The sequence below is a fragment of the Phascolarctos cinereus genome, unplaced genomic scaffold, assembly GCF_003287225.1.
Source record: "Phascolarctos cinereus isolate Bilbo 61053 unplaced genomic scaffold, phaCin_HiC Scaffold_5;HRSCAF=322, whole genome shotgun sequence".
Lineage (NCBI taxonomy): Eukaryota > Metazoa > Chordata > Mammalia > Diprotodontia > Phascolarctidae > Phascolarctos > Phascolarctos cinereus.
Genome location: NW_027555958.1, coordinates 231,596,415 through 231,601,390, shown reverse-complemented (window position 1 = coordinate 231,601,390; position 4,976 = coordinate 231,596,415). Strand labels below are relative to the sequence as shown.

The window sequence follows — 4,976 nt, the reverse complement described above, 5'->3', positions numbered from 1 at the left end:
TCTGCTTCTCTCTGGATAATGCCTCTAAAGTCTGTGAGGCCAATTGAGATAAAGCCACCTTTGTACTCAGCATTTTTGTGTCAATCAAGAGGCATGAGAGGAACAAATGAGGTAAAATTTATAAAGTGCTTTGCAACTTTGAATCTGTAAATACTGTTATTATGATGTCTCCTCATCACATAAAGTCATTCCAGCTGATAAACTGGATTTTTTTTTAGTCCAAGTATAGAACTTTCCACTTTCCACTCATCTCAATTCAGTTTAATCTCATTCCACTCATTCTTCCATCATTCTGACTTGTTAACAACTTTTTGGATCCTGGCTCTGTCATCCAATACATTAGCTCTGTCTCCCAGTTTCAAGTCATCTGAAAATTCACTTTGCATGCCTCCTATGTCTTCATCCAAGGCATGATAAAAACTTAACGTTGACTAGTACAGGACCAAAGACAGCTTCCTAGCATGCTCTACTAGAGAACTTCTTCCCATCTGACATTCAACCCTCAAGGACTCACCTTTGGGCCCAGCCATTCAACCATTTCCAAATCCAGCTAACAGCATTATTATCCCTCCATATCTGTCCATCTTCTCCCCGAGGGTAGCACTGGAGACTGTCAGATTCTTTGTTGGAATCTGACAGGTTTACTACATCTACAATATTCTCCTGAACCATCAGTTCAGTTACAGCGTCAAAAAAAGGAAGGTTTGTCTGTGATGATCTGTTTTTGATGAGGTCTTCATGGCTTTTACACAATCACTCTTCCCTTTCAAAATGCTCACAAACCATATCTTTTATAATGTGTTTTAAAATTTTTTGGGAGTCAAAAGCAAAATTCATTGAACCATAGATCACACACTTGTCTATCTTCCATTCTTAAAAATATGGAACACTGGTCCTTCTTCAGTTTTATGGGACCCACTACAGTAGTGAAGACTTTCACTGATCTATAATAGCAGCCCAGCTTCAGTGTGCTAACATTTGGCTATTGTAATAGTCTGGCCAAGACAGGACCTCTGGGGCCCCTTCCTTCCCTGAGAATCTATGATTTCAGGGACCTTTTTTTTTTCTTCACCAGAAAAACATGTAAGTATTAGAACAGACCCTGCAAAAGGAACCTCTGCCTGGGAACTAATGATGCCCTTCATTCCTAATGCTAATTGGCTCTCTCACTTCTGAGATTGCCCCACTCCGGAGCAAACGAGAGAGTCTGTAAATTCTTAGTCTGGGAGACTTTGGGGGAATTCCCATGAAGTGAGGGCCATCCTGACTGTTACATCCCTCTGGGTCCCTTAGCTTCATCTTGTCTGCAGGATGGTGTGTGTGCTGCTCCCCAGGGGCGTCTGGACAGAGGTTCTGGCTGTGACCCTGCTGGTGCTGAATTCCCAGGTGGCTGCAGGCAGACATGCCCCAAGTAAGTAGAGAGCAGCAGCTCCCCAGAGAGCCCAGGTTGGGGCCCAAGGGAAGCACTCTTCCCTCTAGACCCAGACCAAAGGAAGGACTTGGGACAGGATGGTCCTCAGATAGGTGACAGTAGGTGTAACTGGTTTTCAGGCTCCCGTCCCAACTAACTCTTCCATGGTCCTTTGTTCCTTTCCTCTTTTTCCTCAGGGTTCAGGGAATTGATGCAGCCCCCCTCCAAGAGCTGAGGGATTGAGGCAGTTTGTCAATAAGAAATCATGAAGCAGCTACTGTCTGCTGGGCACTGTGCTAATGCTAAGGATAGAAAGGAAGGCAAAGGCCAGTTCCTGTTCTTGAGGAGCTCACAGTCTAATGGGGGAGACAACAGGCAAACAATTCTGTATGAACAAGATAGATACAGGAGAAATGGGACATGATCAAGAGAGGGAAGGCACTAACATTAAGGGGGATCAGGAAAGGCTTCCTGTAGAGGGTGGGATTTGAGCTGATACTTGAAGTAAGCCAGGAAAGTGAGGAGGCAGAGGGGAGGAAGAAGAAAATTCTAAGCCTGAGAGACAGCCAGAGAGTGCCCGGACTGGGGAGATGGAGAAATTTATGGAAGAACAAGAAGGCCAGTGTCACTGGATAGCAGAGGACTGGGGGCATGAGAACATGAAGTGTAAGAAGGCTGGAAGGGTAGGAGGGGACCAGTTGTGAAGGGCCTTGAAGGCCAAGCAGAGAATTTTATAATTGATTCTGGAGGTGACAGGGAGTCACTGGAGTTTATTGATTAGGGGTGACATGGCCAGAGCTGCCACCCTGCTGAGTGTTTCTGTCCCACTACAGATTGTCCCAAAGTTTGCCTAAGCTGCTGGAAAGGTTTAAATTTGACTGTTATTGGGGGAGCAAGGGGTAGTCTTTCCTGGATTAATTTCCCAGGTGTGAGTTCAAGGCCATGAGTGATGCTGGAGTGTTTGGGATCACCCCTGATTTTCATGAATGGCATCATGGTGGAGTAGGGAATGTCCCCCCATCCATTTCTCACAGGCAGGTTAGGGGCAGGTACTGGTCTAGACTGATCAAAGGGATTGATCCCGGCTGGATTTTCTCCTGTCTTCATGATCCATTGTCAATGGGCTGAAAAAAGAGGTGTAGGCTCAATTTTCCCCTATTCCCCACTCCCCTGGGTCAGGCAGGACTTGCACTCTCTACTGCCCATCTTTCAGTGTCATTTCTGGTCTCTGTACTGTTCCTGCTGTCCTTGCCTGGTGTGGATCTAGAGGCCTCTACCATGACCAAGCAAGGGTGTGAGATCCTTTGTCCTGGGCAGGGAAGGAGCCCTCTGGGATGGGACACAATCCTCTTCAAGCTAGTGTTAAGTATTGTAGGGGAGTAGATAAAAGCCCCTCTGACATTGTTTCTGCATTATTTCTCCTGCAGCTTGGTCTGGCACGTGGCATGACCAATCATAGTCTCTTTGGGATCCTAACCTGCTCTAGAGTGGTCCTCCAGGAATCTGACCCACTTTTGAGCTTTGTCACTTGCACTGACTCTGGGGGGAGAGTATGCCTTGTGTAGCACCCATTCTCCAGGTCTGAGCAAGAGAGAAGGGTCTTCTAGAGACAGTCTGTTAGGAACTGAGCAAGGAGACACCGAAGGCTGTGAGATCTCCCAGCCCTAGCAGAGTGATGGCTGCTTAACCTAGCTGACAACTCCAGTCATCATCCTGCTATCAGCCATGGGTGTACTGAGCACGTGCTACCCCCTTGTGGACAATCATTCAAACTACACAGTATTTAAGTAGCCTCCCAAACTTTCAAAAAAAAATTTTTTTTTGGTGAGGCAATTGGGGTTAAGTGACTTGCCCAGGGTCATACAGCTAGTAAGTGTTACGTGTCTGAGGCCAGATTTGAACTCAGATCCTGCTGACTCCAGAGCCGGTGCTCTATCCACTGCGCCACCTAGCTGCCCCCCAAACTTTTATTATGCTCTTCTATGTGCCAGGCACTGTGTTAACTACAGGGGACATAAAGAAAGGCAAAAGTCCCTGGGGATGACAACATGAAAACAACTGTGTACCACAAGTTATATTTAGGATAACTTGGTGATAACGAACAGAGGGAAGGCACTAGAATTAAGGGGGACTGGGAAAAGGCTTCCTGTGGAAGACGGGATTTTAGCTGGGACTTGAAGGAAGCCAGGGAGGCCGTGAGTCAGGGATGAGGAGGGCGAGCATTCCAGACCTGGAGGAGAGCCAGAGGAAATGCCCAGAGCTGAGAGATGGAGTGTCTGGTAGGAGGGAGAGCAGGGAAGCCAGTGTCACTGGATCACAGAGCACATGGGGGGAGGGGGAGTCAGGGGTAAGGAGAGTGAAAAGGTGGGAGGGGCCAGGTTGTGAAGGGCTTTGAAGGCCAAACTGGGATTTTTAAATGTGATGCTGAAGGTGATAGGGAGCCATTGCAGTTTAATGAGCAGGTGGTTGATGAGGTCAGATCTGTGCTTTAGGAAGATCCATTTGACAGCAGAATGAGGATGGACTAGAGTGGGGAGAGACTGGAGGCAGGCACAGCCACCAGTAAGCTATTGCAATAATGCAATGGAGGTGGCAGGGCCTGAATCAGGGCCATGCGAGGTCAGAGCAGAAAATGGAGTGTATTTAATATGGGTGATGAGAGTGAGGATAACACTGAGGTTGTGAGCCTAGGTGACTGGAAGGATGGTGGTACCTCCCTAGTAATAGGGAGAGAATCCACATCTGTGGGAGAATGACCACAGAAAAGGGCAAGCACAAGGAGGAACTAAGGGTTTGTCCACAGCCTTTGGCTTGGGCTGAGGTTTCATGTGGGCAAAAGCAGAAGAAAAGGTTAGAAAAGGAGATGGGAGCACAGGTGGAGAAGGCCTTGATTTCTAGGTTAAAGAAGTTGTTCTTTATCTAACTGACAATGGAGAATCATGGGGTGAGGTAGATCCTTTGGAGAAGAGATGATTTTTTGGGGGGAGGGGTGGAGCAATTAGAGTTAAGTGACTTGCCCAGAGTCAGACAGCCAGTAAGTATTATGTGTCGAAGGCAGGATTTGAACTCAGGTCCTCCTCACTCCAGGGCCAGTGCTCTATCCTGCACCATCTAGCTACCCCTGAGAGGAGAAGATTTTAAATCACAAAGAGAAGTTAGGAGGCCGCTGCAGGTGCTGAAGCTTGAGCCATCATGCCTGGCCTCTGGAGCTGGGCAGAGAGCCATGTTGTAGACTGGCATACTGGTAGGAAGGACTGAGCTGAGTAGGGCAGTCAAAGGTATGGGGATGGACTCAGGAGTTATCAGCACAGCACAGCTCCCAGTGTCAGGGAAGTAAAGATGTGTTTAAGATTAAGAAGCACAATGTCAGAAATTTGGTAACTCCTGGATCTAAAAGGGGAAAATGTTAGAAGAGGAAGGATTAGGGACATTCCAAGTTGGGAGGGGGAGAACAAACAGGTGCAATTCCTTGAAATCAGAAAAAGAGGTGTCCCCCTCCACCCACAAGGGTTTGTGAACAATGAAAGGAACATGGAAACGATAATGATGGATTAGTATGGGCCCA

General features: G+C 47.3%; 1 pseudogene across 1 annotated transcript in view; it reads left to right on the top strand.

Moving 5' to 3' along the window:
• Positions 1-1,214: 1,214 nt before the first annotated feature.
• The window catches only part of LOC110204088 (DLA class II histocompatibility antigen, DR-1 beta chain-like), a 212,349-nt pseudogene continuing 208,587 nt past the window's right edge, over positions 1,215-4,976 (top strand). The window contains exon 1 of the transcript XR_013487020.1: positions 1,215-1,411. The product of XR_013487020.1 is annotated as a DLA class II histocompatibility antigen, DR-1 beta chain-like (transcript). The remainder of the gene's footprint in view (positions 1,412-4,976) is intronic.